We start from the raw sequence: 22,476 nt of genomic DNA on the forward strand, positions 1-22,476 counted from the left end.
AGGTGTGAGATTTTGAAAGGTGAGCTGCTGGCAGTGGGGCATTAGAGACCCCTTGACTCTCCCCACCCTGCCCACTCTCTGCCTCTCTTTAACAGAGCTGCTGCTGAGGAAAACTTGAGAGGAAGCCTGAGGGTTGGGGTTGTTCAGCCTGGAGAAGGCTCCGAGGAGATCTTATAGCGACCTTCCAGCACCTGAAGGGGCTGCAGGAAAGCTGGAGAGGGGCTGTGCACAAAGGCTTGTGGGGATAGGATGAGGGGGAACGGGTATAAACTGGAGAGGGGCAGATTTAAACTGGACGTTAGGAAGAATTTCTTCACCATGGAAGTGCTGAGACACTGGCCCAGGTTGCCCAGGGAAGCTGTGGCTGCCCCATCCCTGGAGGTGTTCAAGGCCAGGTTGGATGGGCCTTGGGCAGCCTGAGCCAGTGGGAGGTGTCCCTGCCCATGGCAGGGGGATTGGAGCTGGATGATCTTTAAGGTCCCTTCCAACCCAATCTATTCTATGATTACAACCATACCCATGTAACAGACAAAATTACATTTATATCAGGCTGTTATTCATGCATCATTTCCCAAGGCACCCAATGCCTCAGCCTCCATCTGCTCAGGCGGAGCACAGAGAGGTCCCAAAGGAGTTGACCCAGCGGCCACAGAGCCAAAAAGCAGCCTAAAAGCCAAGGCCAGGGCCCCTTCCCATCCCAATCACAGAATCATAGAATCGTTCAGGTTGGAAAAGGCCTCTAAGCTCATCCAGTCCAACCGTCAGCCCAACGCCCCTGTGCCTGCTAAACCATGAAATGCCACATCTACACACATTTTGAACCCCTCCAGGGATGAAGACTCTACCACTGCCCTGAGCAGCCTGTCCCAGTGCCTCACCATTCTCTCAGCAAAGAGATTTTTCCTAATATCCCATCTAAACCTTCACTTGCACAACATGAAGCTATTTCCTCTTGTTCTGTCACCTGGGAGAAGAGACCAGCACCTACCTCACTACAACCTCCTTTCAAGGAGCTATAGAGAGCAACGATGTTGCCCTTCAGCCTCCTTTTCTCCAGGCTAAGAAATCCCAGTTCCCTCAGCTACTCCGCATGACCCCTGTGCTCCAGACCCTTCACCAGCCTCACTGCCCTCCTCTGAATGTGCTCCAGCCACTCGATGTCCTTCTTGTAGTGAGACACCCGAAACTGAACACAGTATGCAAGGTGCAGCTTCACTAGCACTGAATATAGGGGAATAATCACTTCCCTGCTGGCCATCCCCTTTTTCATACAAGCCAGGATGCTGTTTGCCTTCTTGGCCACCTAAGCTGCTGCTGGTTCATATTCAGCCAGCTGTCAACCAGCATCCCCAAGTCCTTTTCCACTGGGCAGCTTTCCAGCCGCCCTTCCCCAAGCCTGGAGCATTGCAGCATCCCCCTGCCCGAGGAGACCACTCCGCTCCCAGGAATGCAGAGCAAGCTGCCCTCCAAGACGGTACCTCATGCCCCAGAGGTTGAGCACAGCAGGCAGCCACGGAAAAGTGCCTGGCCAAGGTGGGGATGCATGCAAGGAGAGGGACTGAGCAGGGTCACTTCGTGCCTAAAGCTTTTTGGCAGTTTGTATGTGGGTTCCCCTGGGCCCAAACCTCACCAGCCACCCGGCAGCGCTGGGCTTCCCTGGAGCATCCACCAAGCCAGTGGTACCAGGTACCATACACCAGGGCCTCTGGCAGGGGACAGATTCTGCTCCATGGTTGCCCAGGGAAATTGCTCTCCACTGAGCAATTAAAGGTGAGAAAGATCCTCTGACAAGGAATAGTTTACAAGACAGCCTGTATGACAAGGGATGGCTACTTAAGATGGCATTAAAAAGTTTTGCTGCTTGTAACTAGAGACAAGGATTTCTGCAGCTAGATTAAATTTTATCCATCCTGCAGGATCTGAGAAGTACAAAACAGGACCAACTCAGCCACCCAAGTCTGCCTCGCCATGTGGCCACCTTGAGCAGCCTCTCAGGAGGTCTGACATCTGCACCAGGGGCCCAGGCTGCCAGCAAGGACCTCAGAGCAAGCAGAGCTCAGTGCATGACTCGTAGGCAGAGAGCAACCAAGCAGACAAAGGCATCCATTCATAAAGCATTTCTCAGTAAAAGCTGAAGATATGAAAAATAAAACCAATCTCCACGTACAAGCCTGTCCCGTTTTCACAGAAACCTCTTCAGAGCCAAGCAGGCTGAGGTGCTTTATGCAAGTTTGGGGTAGAAGGTCTCTACCTTGCCTTAGCTCAAGGAGCTCGAGAACAGCAAGACGATGTCCATGAACTCATCCCTCCTCCCTGCATTTCTGAGGACAGGAAGCCAAGGGATTGATGTTGCAAAGGGATGAAATGAAGTCAAATACTTGGTACATTCAGATGCTCGGTGGAAAACCACAATCCCAAAGGTCTGGGAAGAGACAGTTATAACAGCACCAGTCAGACACTGACAAGGGAAGGAAATTAAAACACCCCAGCTCTGTTCAGACGGTCACAAGCTTGCCACGCAGAAGAACAGAAATCAAGCAAGCACTGGCCACTTGGCTCTTCAGGTTGGTATTTGCCATCTCCATCCTCCTTAAGAGCACCCAGCTGGCAGAGCTGTCTCCCTGCAGAGGGCACACACCATATCCTCCTGGATCCGTGGTCAGTAAAAGGGAAGAACAGCAGCTTTACAGCTCTTCTCAGTTTCTCTTTTACCATACCGGCACAGTCCGCTGCTTAGCTGCTACAGAACATGTACACAGCCTTACTGCTCGCAAACAGACACTAGCATAGACCTCACATTCCTGCCAGCCTGCATTAGACTTCTTGGACTGATCACTACCAAACAAGAAGAGATGAGCACTAATCAAAACCAGAAGTGTACTTTTAAGAAAAAAAAAAATACACATCTTTCCCAGTAGAAGTTTTCCCTTTATTCACCACATCTCTTAGGCTCATTCTCCAAGAAGAAAGTTCGTTACAAAAAAGACACACATGAAAAAGCATGTCTGGGCAGGGTGAACTGTAGCACCTTCCCAAGCTAAAGGGTCGGTTCTGCTCCATGCCCCAAAACCAAGCTGGATCCACCACAGTTCAAAGGAAAGGGCCCCAGCAGCTGCAGGCTCAGAGCCTGTACAAGGAACAGGGACTGAAGGGGAATATCCTCACCAAAACACACAAGGACCATGAAAACCAGGTGTTCTAGCAGACCAGCTCCAGAGGAAAGCCATGACAGGATTATTGCATTTACCTTTGGGCGACAGAGAGCACCCAAGGGCTGGTGACGGCAAAACCCATCTTCACCAGCACAGGAGTCACCAACTCAATCACCACCTAAGCACAAGTGCTCGCCTTTAATCCTCATTCTCCAGGTCACAAACCCTCACGCATCCACAGCTACTCTTGCAAAGCCTCTTGGGCACATCTCCCAGAATCACACCTCAAGATGTCAACGCTGATACAAGTCCCCTCACGTTCTATCAGCCTCTACCTTCCCCAGGTAAGTGGATTTTCCATTGCAAGGAGGCTTACATCACTCTCCCCTCCACAGGAAGCCTTTCAGCTCATCCTCTGCATCCACCCAGGCACCAGGAGCCCCACAGTACTCTCCAAACAAGCCATACGTTGTTCCCAGTAAGCCCAACAAGTAGCAGGCTCGCCCGACAGCCACCACCGCTTGCTTTGACATGCTTTATAGTGCAAAAAGCCAGCAGGGTTCCCCATGCCAGGGAAAGAAAGAAAAACCTGCTTGCAGCTTTAACTCCTTGGTCCAATACTCAGCAATATAACTCCAGGAAGAAAACTCTTATTAGGGATTTCAAGCTCAAATGGTACTAAAAAGTTAGTGCTTTGATTAAAGCAGGAGGGGAAAGCCACTTCAGCTTGTAGAAACAAGTCTACCTACTCTCCTATTCCCTCTGGAACAGCAGCTCACTAGATTCAGCATTTTTTCCTCAAGGCGGTGAAAATATAGTTTTCTAAGAAGCTCTTCCCGCATAAAGGATACTTTTAAGAAAAGGGAAGCAAAATACGTATTCTTGACTCACCCAAGACCAGCAGGATTAGTCCTACATGTGGACTCCTTCCTCCTCCAGAGCCACCATACTCAGAGTAAGTAGCCCAGAAAGAGGGGACTGCGGAACTAGGCTGCAACTGCTCCTTTTCCACATCTGTCAGTTGGGAGACTTCATGTAATGAGGCCAGGTCCACCAGATTAGTAAAAACCACAGCACCGGCAGAATAATGCCAAAAGAAGTAATCCACCAGGTTTTCAGAGAAGCAGGTGTTTGCAGCCTTCCAACCACGACATTCCCATGTACGGACAGAAGGGAGCATCCAAAACCCACGCCAGTCCATGAGGGCTTATGAATCCAGAGATCCCAGTAGAGACAAATCCTCTTGGCTCAGGACAGTTTGCTTGGTGGAAGGGAAGAAGTTCCAAGCCTGCACGTGGTCAGACTCCTCATCTCCTCACTTCTTGGTACAAAGACAGTCCAACAGCTATTGCGGCGAATGGCATCTGCCTCTTTCAGCAATGGCAAGCTACCAAAACCTGTAGAGAAACAAACATCAGGATGAGGGAACAGCAGTGACCTTGGCCACTACAGCACAGCCAGACTTACTCCTCGTTCTCCAGGTCTGCTGTAAGCTGCAGGAACATCAAAGAGCAGCTGAGCACATCTCATGTAGCACAGCTGCAAGATATTCCCAAATTCAGCATTAACAAGCCAGGACTGTGCCAAGATAGAGGATCACTAAGCAGGATTTTTCTTGCTGTTGCTGAGCAGAGGTACTGGCCACACTGGTGGAGACATCCCCAGGGAGCAGGCAGCATTGGCCAATTCCTCACTTAGATGTTATTGTCCCAGTTGTTTGGTCAGTACTGGTAACACTGGTTTCTGACATATTGGACTCTAAGTTAAATCCATCCATAAAAAAGACACAATGATTTCTTTGCAGGGCAGCACGTCTCCTCCACAGAGCAGAAGTGGCAAATACAGCAAACATAGCCACAAGGCTGACAAGAAGGCACTGTGTCACACCAACAGCAGCACATGGTCCTGTCCCGTGGCCAAGTCCCCCACAGCAGGGCAAGGAGCTGAATTCCCCTCCCACAACAGTTCCCTGATGAAATCAGCACCTGCAGCAGAGCTCAGCTGTGCTGAGCCCTTCCAAAGGTCTGGTAAGAGCTTAAACCAGACTATTAAACATATAGCAGAGCACAGACTTCCCGAATGTCCCTTACCTTTGGTGACAACCTCAGCAGAGGGCCCAGGACAGAACAGCACCTTCCTCCCTGCACCCCTCTCCAAAACTAAACCCACAGAAGCCACTGATACGCTCCCAGCTAGCAGTAACTGGTTCTGCCTAGAAAGCAGCAGCCACGCAGGATGGCCAATGCTTGCACGGAGGGATTTTGATTTATTGCTTGCCTGCCAGGTCCGTGCACACACTGTCACGTGTGCATGCACACACAATTTTATTAGAGATACATTAGTACGCGCACTACCCTGCTTCGTTAGGGCGCTGCTGCTCTCCAGCACAAAGTCCGTATTTGTTTCCCTGCAGGGGTGGAAATAAAGGGGGTTTTGTATTTTCTTCCTCTTCTCTTTGCAGGCTGCACTGAGTTTATTTGACACTCCAGCACTCTTTGTGAGCTGAGTGCCCCAGGATAAATGCTACCCTTAAGAGTTACTTGGCGTTAGACAGAGGGACCCTCTTCAGAGGAGAATGGGGGCTTGTTGGGATGGGGTGGGAGGGGGCGCGGGGAGGGGGCCTCTGAAGAGTGCCTATGCAGCCCTCATAGAAGGGTCTCTGTCCTGGGCTCACAATAGAGTGAATTCTTAAAGATACCGGGAGCTGAAAGGAAGGAAGGAACTTTCCTCCTTTTAAAAAGGATTTTCAGGAACAATTGAAGAAGCTATAAAAAGGGGATCATTATTTCCCATCCAGTCTGCTGGGCTGGGAAGCCCTCCCTCCCCCTCCTGAGTCCACTGCTGGGAACGTTTGACACATACCGTTCGGACAAATGTAAAAGGTAGGATGATGGTCATCATCCAGTTTCCCTTTGCCAAGGGAGCTGCCTGGACCTTGCAAGCAGGAGCAATGTTTGACTCAAATGTTCTCTGATGGACGAGGTGGAATAAGATGCCACCATCCAGGCAGTGATACAGGAGTAACTACTGTGTGCATCCCCATGCCCTCAGATACAAGCCTGTACCATATCTATGCAGAGAGGATGGTACTTCCACGGCTAACACTCCACCTGCCCACCACTCAGATGGAGAGAGACCTTCCAGCCACCTCAAGGTGAGCAGCTCTTGCTCCCTAACCGTGATGGAGTTTTCTGCAGCCACGCTCAGTCTTATAAAGCCCAAAAAGAGGAGTTAAAGGCACAGTGGTTTGGCTGCTGAGCTTCAGCTCCAGTACCATCACATATCCTAACTGCTTCCAGACTGGACTCTTGCTACTCACATGTCCACTGGTGACCAAGCCCCCTTCCAAAGGGCAGCGAAGCAGGACACTGATGTACCTGCACCTCCAAGAGCTGCACTGTAGCATTTCTAGCATCTCACACAGCAGCAGTCACAGCCCAAGTGCTGACAATTTCCCACTCCCAAACTGAGCTCTGCTCATGACATTGTCACCCCAGAAGTGTACGAGCATCTCACTAGGGTCTCACTCAACCAGACTTCCTTGTTTCCTCCTCACCTCCAATTTGCTGAGGAGATGCTGGAACAACATGGACAAAGTAGGTCCATGGCAGAGCTCTAGCTGGCCATGAAGAAAGCTGCTAGAGCTCACACATAGCCCCTGTCCAGCAGGCAAGGTAGCCTTTTCTCCATAGACTTGGAATTGTAGAGAAGGTCCTGTCAGCTTTAATTCCTAGAGTCTACATCAAGTTCATTATGCATTTGGCCACTGAGCTACAGAACGAGTCAGACTGCCTCTTGGTGTCACTGGCACCCCAGGTCCCAGACGCTGGCAGCAGGTTCCTGTCCCTCCAGCAGCGATACACCCCACCTGGACATGTGCCAGTCCCAGCGCTGAGCTTATCTGCAAAGAACAAAGATGGGCAGAGGAAAATGCCACCAGACAAAGAAACACTATGATCATTAGACCTTCAAGTCCTAAAGGGACCTTCTCTGCACCTTCTGGCTGCCAGCGCGAGCCCACACACATCAGAACTGTGTTTTCTCACACCAACTTTGGAAAAAACTTCCAAAATTCAGAAGCCACTTCTGAAACGCACTGGTCTGAAAGCGCAGTATAGAGGACCATTAGCAGGAGCTGAAGCAAACTCGAATCACAGCACTGAAGCCCCCATCCATCCCAGACCAGAGAGGATACAGGATGTGACACTGAGGTCCCAAAGCATCCTGCTTCCATCTGACCCAGCACTCAAGGACACACTCGAGCAGTCTGCAACAGTGCTTTGAAGCCAGTCTAAAACTCCCATACAGGACCATGCAAAAACCTTTCGGCCCTTGTGACTAAGTCATATTGCTTGAATGGTTCAAGGTTGTATTCAGCTAATCTTTACTTAAAACAGTGCCACCACTGTTTGTTTCCTCCTCCATGAGACCACAGAAAATTTTGCTGCAGCAGTACCAGACAGATGACAGCTCTGATCCCCTCCCAGGAAGAAAAGGCGACAATAAAACCCCATAAGAAGCTTTAGAAAGAGCCCGACTTGATAACATTTGCTCCCAATATCAAACCCACTCTGGGTTGGGTTTTTTTTTTGCAGGAAAGCTGCACAACCACCCAGGGATCAAACACATTTATTTAAAGGCTTAGGTTTTAGCCGTCAAAAAACATCTGTGGCTTGGCAGAGACAGCCAGGCAATTGAAGGAAAAATGTTGCCTTCTCAGGGCATGGGTGCAGCACAACCCTGGGGCCAAGGTCTTCGCACCTCATCAGCTCTGTTTAGGAGAAGACACACTTACAGAGGAACTAGAACCTCCCTAACCACATTCATTCCAGTTTTTCTCTCCAGTGCTTGTCCAGGAAAGCGCTGCCTGCAATTCAGGTGCTGCCACAGAGGGGGAAACCCAAAAATAAAGAAAGGAGGAACCCTTGAAGCTCTGAATTCAGGCTGCAGATCAGGACTTGAAGCCACACTGAACACGGGCTCTGTCTCCAGGGACTAATAAGGCAACGCGCTGTAAACCCTAATCCTGTGTTAAGAGCTTTCATCAAAAAGGAACAGTATTTATTAGGGAGTTATAGGAGGTAATAAAAGTGTTTTCATGCGGCGTTTATACTAACATGGGGGACTTTATGCTAGCATTCACCCCTTCATTTTTGTTTTAAATACATCTTTCTGATGAAATAAGCCATTCCGAACAAGGCTGCCCTTTGTAAGGCAGTTATAACTTTCTGGCCGGCCTTGGCAACTGGCAAAACACTGTGCTTTTCTTGCCCTCTCTTTTGTTGCTTTGCTTTTCTGTTCAAAGTTCAAACAAACAAAAAACCCCCCAGCAAGCTGCATTGTGCTCCTGCCATTATCCCCTCATTGTCTGGGACTCTTGGAGCCAGAGGGAGGGGGGGCGGGTGTGGCCCAAGACATTTGATCTCCTAAAATTTAAGGCTCTCTGATCATTTCTTCTACAGAACTCCCAGAAGACTTTCAGTCCAAACAATCTAGATCTGAGCCAGCTGCTACTAAAAACACCCATCACCAAGGAGAAGTGATGCTACTGTATCAAATATATTTACAAACAAGCACAAGAGGAATGCACACTAAAATCCAGCCCTTAGAAAAGCCCAGGACTTCAGATTTCACAGCTTGTGCCTTGATACAAACAGAAGCATTCACTTAGGAAAGAGTCGGGTCCCAGCTCCAGGTCACAGCATCCCTCAAGTCCTCTCTGCTTTGCACCCTACAACCTGTGCCCCAAGTCATGCAAGTGTAGATGAAACAGCACCAGAGCCCGGTTTAGAAACGGCTGAAAGCCCTGTAATATGGAGTTTAATTTCTAGCTGGCCCTCAAACAGTTCATGACATCCACTGCAAGTGACAGTGTGACCACCAATTTTCCCAGTCTGTTTTAGGGCAATCTTCTTCTTCCAGCCCAGAAGGGGTGAATCCACCTTCCCTAGGTCACAGCTCCAGCAGAACCCTGGCAAGGGTCCTTCATCAGGAGAAGGAGATCCAATTCTGAGCCTTTGAACTGGGTCCTGACAAAGTCCAAGAGACTTGGGTTTGAGACCATTCGAGTTGTTTCCCCCATGGCTTTTACAACCGCATTGATGCGGGCAGAAAGATCTGTTCTGGATTCTACTGCCACTCATTTACCGGCTCAGCAGAGGTGACTGGGCAGGCACACACACTCCTGCTCCCAGTCTGTTGGGCAGAAGCACCCGCAGCACCAGCATCTCTGACTGCTGTAAATCAAACACACCAGAGCTCAGCACCTGAGCCTTGCTGAGAAACCTGCCGGTAACAGCCAACATCTCACCTCAACAGCTTCAGGCTTCCTCACGCTCCACATTGCTGTGCAAATGGAGATCAAACTCCCACAGCACAGCCCTCCTGCCCCACAGCCTGAGAGACATTGCGATGGGAGCACTCCTGGCCATGAGAGCAAAGCTTACTTCCTCCTACCAGTGCAAAAAATGGACTGTATTTCTCTTCACATACATTGTGCTTGCAAAGCACCTTCACATTTTTGAGTTATGGACTCTTCCTATTAGAAAGCTTTACAGCCTGACTGTCACAGGGGCTGCAGAGAGCCCAAATCTCTTGTTTGACAGCACCCCAAAAATGTTGCTGCCAACACATCATGTGAAGCTTGAGCGGTGTTATGTCTCAGGCAATGTTTTGTCTAAGACACCTAGACGTGGAAAGTAACAGGCAGCCTGATAGGAAGAGTAAGTTTAGGTAGTTATCTCTTTTTGCAATAAAGCCTTTGAGAAAGGAAAGCACAAATGTATTGCAGCAACCTTCTGCCTCATGGTGTCTCCCTGTCAGGGGGCTCAAACTAACACATCTTGGATCTCACAACTGTAGGAAGGTTTGAGATGAACTGAGGAAACCTGCAAAGATTTCCACCTGCCCCAATCCTTAATTTTACAGGGAAATGAGAAAGCTAATGTCCTGAAAACATCACCTGCCTGACAGCAAGGAATAAACACACCCTTACAGACACTGCTCCAGCCTCCCAGCTGGAATCTCCCCTTCATAGTGCCAGGCAAACCGAGATGCAGCTTCTTCCCAAGGCCTGAGTCACTGCACACCATCCCTCTCCCCCTGCTTTCATCCCACCAGCTGTGACCATGATTATAAAAAGATGTCTCAATTAGAAAAAGAGCTGAGCAATTCTTCTCTAGTCTCAAAACCTTTCAGAGGAAACATATTCCAAGCCAGTAAAGAGCAACACTAACAATGTCTGGGCAATAAAAGCTTCTCTTGTTTACGTCAAAGTAACCTCAAACATCCTTTCCCCAAACAAGCATCCCTCACCCTCCATACGCTCACATGCTGTTAAGGCTGGTGTTGTCCTCAATGCACTGGGTCCTTCGGAGCAGACAGCACTAATTTTTGTGTGTGTTACTGGTTGCAGGTCTAGACTGGTGTGGTCTTTTTGTTGTAGCAAGGAAAATAAGGGAGTCATTCATATTTTTCCAGAATTCACACAAAAGTGCTCTTGTGCATCACAGATACCTTGCATCACCAACCCCGATCAAGTGTTTCTCACCGCCGGGCTCGTGCCAGACAGCACCGAAGGCTGCGGAGACCCCAGCAAAAGCAGGGGAAGGGGCTGCGGAAGGGGTGCTGGGCTCCCCAGGACCTTACCTCGCCTGTCCCCTCAGCCTGTCCCCTACCAAGGAGCCGCTGTGAGCCTTTCCAACACGATTTTCCCACGGGAGGAGAAGGGAGAATTCGTGTCGCGCCCTCCCCCCCCCCCCATAAAAAAACGATGAATAAATCACACCCACGCGGATTTTCTTAGCGAGAAGAGGAATCCTTCCCTCTCGCCACCAGGCAGGACCGGGCGCTCGCCCCCCCCCCCGGCGCTCAGCATCCTTCCCTCCCCCACCTCGGCGCTCAGCATCCTTTTCGCTCCTCGGCGCTCAGTATCCTTCCCTACCCCCCCTCGGCGCTCAGCATCCCCAGGTCGCAGCCCCCTCGCCCCCGTCTGGACACAAAAGCGGCTGGTGTTGGGGAGAGCCAAGCCGGGAGCGGTGGAAGGGACACCGGGGGGATGGGGGACCCCAGCCCGCCCAGCCCCGCGGGGCTCAGCATCCCTCGAGCCGGGATGGATCCCGGGGCCGCACCGAGTAACGGGACCGGAGCAAGTGCAAGTGTACGGGGGGAAAGGAGGGGAAGAAGCGGTGGTAGAGGGAGGAAGGCGACCCCTCCGTACCCCATTCTCTCCCCCCCCGGGCCGAGCAGGGCACCTACCTCCATCGGGCTGCGCTGCTGCCTCCTCCGAGCCGCTTCCTCCCGCATCCCCTCGCTGCATCTGCCAGCGCCGAAACAGCCCCGGGGTCCCAGCGTGGGAAGCGGCATCAGCATCCTCATCCATCTCTATTTCCATCTCTATTTCTCCCTCCAGGGGTCCGGGCACGACCCCGCTCCCACCCCCCGGCGTACAGGACCCTCCGCTGCAGAGGGAAGCGGCTGATGCAGGACCAGGACCAGGACCAGGACCAGGACCAGGACCAGGACCAGGACCAGGACCAGGACCAGGACCAGGACCAGGACCAGGACCAGGACCAGGACCAGGACCAGGACCAGGACCAGGACCAGGACCGTTGCCGCTGCAGCCAGAGATGCTCTCACCGCAGTGCTCGAGCCATTTCCCCCTTATATAGCCCCGCTGACGGCGGGCGGGCGGCGCAGCTTCACGGGACTTGTAGTTCCTCCCCCGCGGGCTGGGAGCCACCTCCCTCCATCCTCTTGTCCCTCCCTCCATCCTCCCGTCCCTCCCTCCGTCTGTCCCACCGCGGGGAAGGGACAGCGCAGGCAGTGGGGGAGGGCGCCGGGGTCGCTTTTGCTCCTCACTGGGACCCCGCAGCTCCTCGAGGTCCCCGAGGGAGGGGAAAAGCCAATGGGTTTGCCTGGAAAAGCCCTGCAGTTCACAGGACTCCGAGAGCTGCGTCTCACCATCCCCACGCCAAAGTGGCCGAGTGCAGAATCCGTCCCGTGAACCCCCGGGTAAATGAGTAACCCCACCAAATACTTAGCATGAAGACCGATTACTTCAATTGTCCCGTGTATTGGTTATTGTTTAGTTTAATTATTGTCTCAATTATTAATTTAATTTAATTATTAACCCATCAGTGGAATGAATGAGCAATTAACTGTGCTGTTGACTTAGGAGCTAATTTAAGGCTCATTCTTGCAAGCTCGCTTGGGCCAGGCAAAGTCACCCCCACGTCCTCACAGGATGGGGTCTTGTCCCACACAATTCCCTGCTGCTCTGTGAAACCACGTGCTTTTAACTGCATCCAGAGGTTTGTACAGTGCAGGGAAATGCCCTAAGAGGGACACCAAGCACAAAGCAGGTGGCCAATGCCACTGTGCCCAGTGCCCTCTCCAGGCACAGCCCCTCTGCCAAAGGGAGGACTGGATGTTGGGCAGGGGAGAGGGATGATCCTGCACACCCTTCACCCAGCTGGCCACCAGGCTTGGCTCCAGGTGGGCAATGTCCCACTCCATCGGCTGCACGGCGACAGGAACCCAGATCCAGCGTTTTCCCACCTGCACCAGGTCAGGATTTCTCTTCATAAGCTCAGGAGCGTTGCTGAAGTGAAACCACAGAAATTTTCCAGGACAAGTGAGCAAGAGGGGCTGGGGAAGAAAGAATGAGAGTGAAGGGGAAGGAAAAAAAACCTTCCTGGCAGGTTTTCAGGGCCCAAAGCTGGAGTGGAAATGCTTCCCTTCCCTTAATTGCTTCGAGACCAGATGAATTTCTTGAAGAAACCGCAACTGAAACACCGCACAAATCACATTGTTGTGCTTGTGTTGGCTGCCTTCGTAAGGAGGCAAAAGGTCATCGTTTATGGTATATTAAAAAGAGGGAAAAAAATGATATTTTAGCACTGTGGAGGAGGGGGCTGTGTTGCTTTTTCATACTCGCGTTGTGGAAATTAAAACCTGTTTGGCAAGCGCCAGGGCGCGAGTTGCAGCGGAGAGCAGAGCTGGGAAAATGCGCCAACGCAGGGCTATGCTGCAGCCCCCATGTGTCCCCCTATCCCTCAGCTGGTGGGGCAATGTCCATACAGAGCAACAAGGCTCCGGACCCTGCTCCCACCGGGTTTGCCATCCCTCAGGAGCTGCCTGCACCAGCCCAGCGCTGCGCCTCTGCAAGTCTCTGCAGCTTCGAGGCCCAAGAGAGCGCAGCCCTGTCTGTCTGATGATCCTTCCCTGTTGGGAAGTAGCAGAAAAGTTGTGATTTCATCCTCCAAGAGCTCCACTGCTTTTATTCAAGCATAGAAATTTGGCTGCTTGCTTTTCCCCCCATTTCTCACCCATCAGTAAAATGATGGGGTTTGTTTTCCTCCGGCTGGCTGTGTGTGAGCAGATGCTTGCTGCTCTGCTTCTGAGTAATGGGCAGAGAAGCACTGCCTTCTCGCCTCTCCTCCTTTCTGGAGCCCACTTTGGCTCCAACTCCCTTTTGCTTTTAGGAATCCTTCACTCGTAAGAGGTAGCATGGCAGGAATTGGACCAGCAAATAAGAAACAGAGGCAGGCGTCCTGCCCTGGGCACCAGGTGAGACACCTCAGGGGTGACTCAGGATCGTGGAAAATAAAACCAAAACCAGTAGATGCTAATTTTGTATTTATAACAGGGAGGAGATGCTGGATGTGCTGAGGTCCAGGCATGTTGTCCCTAAGCTGTCTCAACCAGGAACTCCCTTGAAAAGCGGGTGTGGCCCAAGACATTTGATCTCCTAAAATTTAAGGCTCTGATCATTTCTTATACAGAAGAACCCCCAGATAGAAGAGTCTGAGTCCAAAACAGTCTAAATCTAAGCCAGTTACTACTAAAAATAGGCATCACCAAGGAGAAGTGATGCTACTGCATCAAATATATTTACAAACAAGCAGAAGAGGAATGCACACCAAAATCCAGCTCTCTGGAAAAATCTGTCCCTCACCTGTCTCAACCAGGAACTCCCCCCAAAAGCGGCTCAATCGTAAATGGACAGATGGACATAGAGTCACATGGATGCAGAACTGGCTCAGCCACCCTGCAGCAAAGACCCATCACGTTGGGTGGGATGGGAGCACTTGGCCTTGTGATGCTCACAGGCAGGATGAGACCCAGAGATCATTAGAGTCAACGGAAAGGCTCTTGCTGAGCCAACAAGACCTGAACTGGGTCTCCACGGGGGTCCCATCAGCTGGGCACAGGTTGGGAGCACAGAGCTGTGCAGTTGGATGGCTTGGGATTTCATAAGGCAAATTACCATTTACCATTAAGTGAATTAAGGAGCTTTGCACCCTTTTCTAGTGACGTTTCCTTCAGAGCCACATGCCCACAGGACTCAGCGTTGTTAGACATCATCATCCAAAGCAACTCGCAGTGCCGGGGGGCTCTGCCACTGCTCTAAGGGCTTTTGCCAGTAACTTCTGACTGGCGTAAAGGACCAGGCAAAGCACCTGGGTGCCAGTGAGGAATCTCTGCGCTGCACAGAGACCCCCAGCCGACCTCCAAGAACATTCCGAGGAAGGCATTGAGATGGAAAGGTGAGCTACTCATTCACCGCAGAGTTTGGCATTGAGTTATGAGATGCTCTCAGCCCTGGTTTTGCAAGAATATGACGTGACGGTAAAAGGGTTTGGAAGATGCTGAACTCTACCGTGTCAGTGCCAGGTGAGGCAGCAGGCGAGGAGGCCCAGGGCGGGCGGCTTTGCATACCCGAGCATGGCCTTGCGTGACTACAACCGGCTGGAAACACAAAGACATTGTTTTTAAGTGATAGCTGCCCCCCCCTTTCCCCGTCTCCTTGCGAGAGGACAGCATTCCTGTCTCGCATTCCTCGGCCACTGCTGAGATGGGGAGGGGAGACCTGAGCCAGAGGAAGAAAGCACAAAGTTTTAATTGAGAAAGTGGCCCGTGTGCTTGTGTGATGGTGGTGGGTGGTGCGGGCAGGGAGGGAGAGCAGAACTGCCCACAAAGCAAGATAAAGAGCATGCGGATCAGGTAATAAGGATAATTACACAAGAGCCTGTGGACATAAGAATGTCAACCAGATGTTTCCAAGTCGTAGAAAATCAGCGGTTTCCCAACAGATCCACTTAGAGCAGCTGAAAGCATCCTTTATCCCACGAGGATAGGCACTCCAGGTAATCCTTGGTGAGGAGTACAGGGCAGTTTGGTCCAAGGGCTGCCAAACAGAGGGCAAAACCGCCTGCGGCTGTTGACTCTTCTGAATTCAAGTTGCTTTGTGAAAGCTTTGAAGCAGAGGAAATCCTCAGCACAATGGTAAATGGAAAGGGAAGAGGGTTTTGCTGGAGAAGCAAGTTCTATGCTTTGCTCTAGGGCTGGCTTTGGGGTTAGGGTCTGTGTCAAAGCTAGGCTGCCAAAAAGGCTGAAATACCACCAAGAGGATGGATGGGCACAGATTCTTCTCTCACTAAAAATATCCTTGGGATCCTGAATTGCTGATGGTCAGCGTTCGGCAGGGAGAAAAGATCTGGGTTGATGCCTCCTCCAGACAAGAAGGGAAAGTGCCACGAGATGCCGGGAGCCCGTCTGCCCAAACCAGCAGCTGCATCAACCTCTTGTGGGAGGGTGGAGCCCCAAAAGTGCTTATTGTTGTAAAAAGTGTCGTTAATACAAACACCTTCTCGGTAGCACCGTTGGGTTCACAGCTCGAGGTCGTGTTACCTTTACATGCCAGTTTGTGAATGGCACATCTATAAAGTTCACTGTGGACTTTGCTGTTGATTTTAACATTAATAAAAAGCATTTAGTGATGGGCACCAGCATGGGCAAAATAAAGGAGAAAAGAGATCCAGGAAGGGTGAGCTGGGAATGAGTTCCCACAGGCCAGCTGTTCCCAGGGCCTGGCCAGCACAGTAACCTCTGAAAGTCCTCTGACCTTCAAATACCCTCCTCAAACCAGTGAAATATATATAAATATATTGAAATATGGAAACAAAAAGCTTTTTATTTCATGCATTGAGACTGCCAAGTGTCAGCAAGAGCCAATAAAGAACCATTGCTCCAGGGAACGGGGAGCTGCGTTTCAGGTAGAACACAAACAACTTGAATCTTTACCCAAAACTTGAACGAATCCCAAAGTTCAAAGGAAAAAAAAAAGCCTGAGGTTTTGTAAAAGAGGAGGAAAAGTGAGGTTACATGTTTTCAGTTTTCTCCCCGCTGTTGGATCACAGCCTGGACCACAAGCGCTCGCTGGTGGGTCCCTGGGAAGGACGGGCTGCTCTCGCACAGGCAACAGTCCGCATGCTCCCACTGCCTTGTGGGGACAGTGCCTGGTTGGTGTGATGCTCCCTAGCGCACAACAAGCCCTGCAAGCACACAACAGGCACCACAAGGTGCACAGCTGGCCACAAGAAACACAAAGGTTGACATGAACCAAAGAATTAAGGAGCCACAGAGAGAGGGAGAGGCATTTCAAGACAACCAGGAGCAATTTGGTATCCTGCTCCCATGGCTTTCTGCCTACTCCCAACATCCATCCACCCTCCACAAGCTTCCCAGCACAGTAGGAAGGAAAAAGCCACAGCAAGTATGAGAAGAGGCACATCCGTCACCTGTTTGCACAGTGACAAAAGCAAAGGAGAGAAGAGAGGTTTAAATGCCATTGCCAAGGTCTGGGGCACAGGACCAGCTCACCTGTTCTGCTCTCCTCCACAGCACATGGGCAATCTCCTCCTCACCCCGGCATCCTAGGGAAGACAAAACAGCCTTTAACCCAGATGGTAAAGATCTGATAAAATCCCTAAAACATTTCCGTATAACCAAAGCAAAGGAAGGGAACAGGTAAAATTACGAACTGTAAGAGCTAAATCTGCTCTATGTTGGGACTGAGACAAAGAAAATCCACCCTCATGTGATGCTAACCCCATGCCAGTGTATATATAGGCTGTGTGTTTTACACTTAAGTTACTTAAAAAGAACTTTAAAGCCAAAATGCAGTAAAAAAGTACATTGTGTGCTCCCTTGTGAAGATAAATTCATTATTTAAACTCAAAAAGGTGACTCATCTAACATCTATTATAAAAAGGAATAAAAACACACACACACGCAGTGAGATTTTCAAGGAGTCCAGTGATTTAGTGTCTCTTTCTTTCTCTCCCCACACTTCTTGCCTCCTGCACAAGGATCTATTGAGAAGCTGCAGAACAAACGTTCCCTTATGCAGCTCCAAAAAAGTCTCCGTCAGTTTGTCTGAGACAGCTGCCTCCGAGCACGCTATGGTTACTCATTAACCGGTCTCCCAGGGCAGGGGAAGAAGGAGTAAACTTAATAGACCCTAAAGCAGAAGGAAAAAAAAAAAAAACACCCAAAGAAAAGAAAATAAATACATCAGGTGTCCTGGAAAATAAAGTGGGGAAAACAGGTGGCACTGTGAGCACCTCCAAGACAGAGGGTCCAGCCGCGATGGGCAGCCAGCTACTAGAGCAGAAGGGGACAATGACACCAAGGGTGAACGTATGGGGACAAAAGAGTAAGATTATTAAAGGGAAGGAGAAGAAAGACACAGGACAGAGAGGCACTTGTGCTCCGTGGTGCTTTATATGCTCAGGGTGCTGGGGGAGGATTACTTCATTGCTGCAAAGTTGCCCTGCTCTGCTCCCCAATGGAGGGATTCATTCCCTCCCCCTTCCACGTTTAGCATGAGAATGAGGGGCTGCTTTGGCTGGGGAGCACTTTCCAGTGGGTCAGTCCAATCCTGAGGCCTTTCAGCTGCCAGGAGAGCCGGTGGCCGCTCGGCTGTCCCACAGCAAAGCTCCCCTTCCGACAGGCGCAAAGGATGGGCAGCACTCCTCCTGCCTCTCCAGCAAACGCGTGTGCTTGGCTTTCCACCTCCACCACCGAGGCACCGCTTGATCTCACACTACATCTTAAAGTTGAGATGTCTCATCCAGCCAAAGAGTAGGTCAGATTCTGCCCTGTCCACGTGAGACCAGATGCTCCCCTGGCCATTCACCACCTGCTTCACCTCCTCCATTCACCATAACCCTTCACAGAAAATACCCCCAGTGCACAGAGGGATCCACAGCTCTAGGCTGGCTACGCTTTGAGCCTTCATTTCTCACAGCCATAGGGTTTGGGGAGGAAGGCATCCCAGAAACACACTCATCTTCATGGCAGCTCCATGGCCAGGGCAGGGGCTTGCTGCTGGCTGGAAGCCAGTGTGTAGAGTCCTACACCTCGGGAGGAATAACCCTATGCATTAATACAGGTGAGGGTTTGACCTGCTGGAAAGCAGTTCTGAGGAGAAGGACTTCAGAGTCCTGGTGGACAACAAGCTGACCATGAGCCAGCAATGTGCCCTTATGGCCATGAAGGCCGACGGTGGCCTGGGGTGCATGGAGAAGAGCGTGGCCAGCAGGAGAGGGAGGTGTTCCTCCCCATCTACTCTGCCCTGTTGAGGCCTCACCTGGAGTCCTGTGTCCAGTGCTGGGCTCCTCAGCTCAGGAAAGATATGGAACAACTGGAGAGAGTCCAATGGAGGCCATAGAGATGATGAGGGGACCTCTTTCTGGAGGAAAGGTCAAAAGACCTAGGTCTATTTAGCCTAGAAAAGAGAAGACAGAAGGGATTCCATCAATGCTGATGAATATCTAAAGGGTGGGGGTCAGGAAGATGGGGCCAGACTCTTCAGTGGTGCTGAGAGACAGGACAAGGGGCAAGAGGTACAAACTGGAGCAGAGGAAGTTCCACCTCAACACAAGAAAAACCTTTACTCTGAGGGTGACAGAGCACCGCAACAGGCTGCTCCGAGAGGCTGTGGAATCTCCTTCTCCAGAGAGATCCAATCCCACCTGGATGCCTTCTTGTGCAACCTGCTCTGGGTGACCCTGCTTTAGCAGGGCGGTCGGACTGAAGGATCTCCTCAGGTTGCTTCCAACCCCCACTATTCTGTGATTCCATGCCCCCAAATGCCTGGGGACACTGAGTAGCATCATCTGCCCTCCTCAGCCAGGGTGGGACATGCCAGGGACAGTCCTGCTTGCCCAGCCCTCAGCCCAGAGGAACAGGGAATGCCTGGTGCTGGCCCGATGTCTCCCTGAGATCCTGACAGAGAACAATAATTATAGTTGCAATAAAATGCTGAATATAGCTGTGAACAACGGCAGTAAATCAGCCCTACCTGCCGTTCAGAGCCTGGTCCACGGAGCCCCAGCCACCACCAGAATTAATTCTCTGTTTTCTATTTGCCCAACATGCTCTCCCCAGAGATAAGGGGGGGCAAGGGACTATAATTATCTCCCTGCCTTTTGCCATGTGCTTTTTTTTTTTTTTTGAAACAATTAAGGGATTGGAGTCAAAGGAATGGGGTGGGGATGGAGCAGAGCCAGGGAACTGATCTCCCACAGGACCACAGCCCTGAGGACTCTGCAGGAGCGGGTCCCTAGCTGAGAGTGGGGACCTGGGGCCACCTTTTTGTGGAGGAGCCCAGCACCTCCAGCGGTGTGGCAGCTCGGTGAGGGCAGTGGCGCGGGGATCCTCGCACAGCCTCGGGACAGGGGCATGCTCTCACTGCGCAGAACAGAGCTGCGGAGCAGCTGGACACCTGAGCCTGTGCCAGAGCTGCTGCAGACAACCAAGACCTGCAGACCACTGTCCCCACAGCCAGCAAAATCCCTGGATCCCTGGTCTAAACTCTTCCAGCTCTTTTCTCTGGGGCACCTGTTTTTGCTGAGGCAGCATCACCCATCCTGGAGATGCCCATTCTCCACGAGCAGGGGTCACAGCTAGGAAACAGATATTCCTACCTGCCTTACCTGTAGGCACCTTCCAACAGAGCCATCGGAGGCTGATCCACTGCGGAGAGACTCTGCAAAAGGATTTAGTGAAAGGCAACAGCCTCTGAAATTTCTCCTGTCGAGCACATCTCAGGCAAAGCCACACTGGTCCCACTCCACAGCCACTGTGCCCCAAACCACAGCAGCATGAACTGTGACTCCAAGTCCCCTACGATGCACCCGCTATTATCTGCTCTCTCGAGAACTAGGATCTGCTGGCAGCTGCCTGTGAAAGGGAAGGGAAAGGCTGGAAGGCAGCTTCTCTCCTCATCCAGGTCAGCTGGTCCTCCAGTGAAACAGGTACCTTATGATTAGGGGGATTTGTGAAATGTTAAACATCTGGAGCTCAGCGGCACAAGGCAGCCTTTGTGCAGCTGGTAAATTATCTGCAATAAAACAGCACTTGTTTCAGAGAGCTTCAAGGAGAGGGGGAGGGAAAAATAAAGATGAGAGAGAAACTAAGCCCACCAGAGGAGGAACCTCCAACTCCTTCTTGGGTCTCACCAGCATTTTCCACGCTGTGCAGGGTGCTTTGCTGCATTACCAGCAGCCCAAGACCCTGTGGAGACCCCTCTGTGTTCACTGGATCTTAAACTCTGCAAAAGGGGTCTCTGAGCACAGCCCAGCTGAGCCCGAGCCAAGGCACACAGTGCTAAGCAGCCCAGTGGAGCTGGTCCTGGCTGTATTGAATAATTGTGATTAAACACTCGGCATTGCGCTCTGGAAGGGACATTGATCCTTCTCTGTCTGCAGCTTTGCAGTAGAAGGTGGTGTTACCAGCTGATATTTTCAGATTTGAGATGCACTGATCAAATAATAATTAAAATGGACTTGAAAGGCTGATGTTCTTAAGAAATGAATGCCTAGTGCACGCTACACGGCCAGCACGGAGCACACGGGGCTTGGAGGAGCTGAGGGTCCAAGTCCCAAGGAAATTCCCACTCCCTCCTGCAGCTCCATAGCCACAGCATCCCACTTGCACTCACCACAATGCTCAGCCTTACTGGCTCATCTGAGCACAGCCTGTAGCCAGCCCTGGGAATTAAGAGGCAACCGAGTTTGGGAATTTTGCATCTTTGGCTGAAAGGCAAGGCAGCACCTCCTCTATTTCTTTCTGGAGCTCCGAGAAATTTAGGTACCAAAAATACCTGGTATTTTGGCATGGAGGTGAACTCTGCTCACCTTTGCATAAAGCAGAAGGGAAAAAGAATTGCACAAGGTAAAAAAGAAATATCCCTTTTGCCCCTGGGCCTCTTCTAAGCCTGGGGAAGCAGCAAAAGCAAGGAGCAGGCTCAGAGGCAATGAAACACCTTGGAGGACTTGGAGCCGAAGTCCACTTAAAGACATGAACCACACTTGGGAAGGCTGAAGGGTTTCTCCGTCCACCCATCCCTAAAGCCCAGGGCCAGGACAACATCTCACTGGCCCACAGCATCACATCAGCTGGCCCAGCCTGCATTCCCAGTGCCACCACAGCTGAGTCCACGAGTACCCCATGAAGCCAAAGGGGAGGAAAAAATCCCCCAAAATCTCTTTGTCTCCTTTCCACCCACCAGTGCTGCCTTTACACAGCAATTACCGAGGCCTGGGGGCTTTCACACCCAGTCACCTGGGCCTCCTTCTTCTAAACAACTTAATTTGTTTAATGACTTGGGAGGCCCTGGGGCCCCTGTTGTCTGGATTTGTTTCCCTGGTCTCAGAAAGGTTTTTCTCCATGGTGCAGGCAGCCACCACCCAGAACTGGAGGGCTTTCTTGAAACCTGCACCAAGACAAGTTTTAAGACATCTCCCCCAAAATTCCTAGGGGTCTCCAACTTCCAGGGACACAAAAAGTCACTCTAGATTCAGGGAAAGTGACCTCTGAACCTCCTTGAGGGTTTGTTCGTCTGCCAGCAGAGCCAAGTGAGTTGGTAGGGATGGAGGCAGAGCAGCTCCAGGACAAATTATAAAGAGGGAATGGAAGAGGGAAAACAAAGCACCATGTAAGATGCTACTTCATGCTCCAAGTCCAACACCATGCTTGCTCCTGCTACCAGCCTGGACTGAAACACCAAACTGGGAGAAACTGGGATTTTCCTGCCATTTTTAACCTCAGGAAAGAAAGGGAAATAAAATGGGTTGGGGGTGCTGGAGCCTTTTGCAGCCAGGGGAGGAGCGCTGGGGCTCAGGGCCAGCAGAAGAGGGGGTCCCGGTGGAGACAGAGGTTTGGGGGGGACCCCAGGGTGATGCGGAGTCCCCCACCCAGGCTGTTACCAGCACCTCCCTCCATTGTTTCCCAACCGGCATTTTTCCATATGACCTAATCTTCCCTTGGCTCTCGCTGGTAATTTTATGGCAAGGAAATTATTTTGCAGTAAAAGGAAAGCAGATCCAGGCCATTCTCTTCCTTTCCTATTTTCATATGGGTTTTGGAGCAGTGGTTTGGTTTTCTGCTTCAGGCACAGGATTGTACGAGACAAAGTGGGGGGAGAGAACATGTGCCGGGTCTGCAATGGTTTCGTTGTTCCTGTAAGAACACG

General features: G+C 51.1%; 2 long non-coding RNA genes across 3 annotated transcripts in view; both read right to left on the reverse strand.

Moving 5' to 3' along the window:
* Nucleotides 1-11,854, reverse strand: part of LOC128854010 (uncharacterized) — a 61,438-nt gene extending 49,584 nt beyond the window's left edge. The window contains exons 1-2 of the long non-coding RNA XR_008452898.1: nt 11,409-11,854; nt 4,044-4,549 (exon numbers count right to left, since the gene is read on the reverse strand). This is a non-coding gene — a long non-coding RNA (uncharacterized LOC128854010). The remainder of the gene's footprint in view (nt 1-4,043; nt 4,550-11,408) is intronic.
* A 417-nt stretch (nt 11,855-12,271) lies between these two features.
* On the reverse strand, nt 12,272-20,955 carry LOC128854011 (uncharacterized). 2 transcript variants are annotated; one of them, XR_008452900.1, is made up of 3 exons: nt 18,589-20,955; nt 16,818-16,870; nt 12,272-12,800 (listed from the first exon to the last, which is right to left on the reverse strand). It is a non-coding gene; the product is annotated as an uncharacterized LOC128854011 (long non-coding RNA). The 2 variants fall into 2 exon arrangements; XR_008452899.1 differs by lacking the exon at nt 12,272-12,800 and adding an exon at nt 16,180-16,489.
* Between the last annotated feature and the right edge of the window lie 1,521 nt (nt 20,956-22,476).

This window comes from Cuculus canorus, chromosome 18, assembly GCF_017976375.1.
Source record: "Cuculus canorus isolate bCucCan1 chromosome 18, bCucCan1.pri, whole genome shotgun sequence".
Classification (NCBI taxonomy): Eukaryota; Metazoa; Chordata; class Aves; order Cuculiformes; family Cuculidae; genus Cuculus; species Cuculus canorus.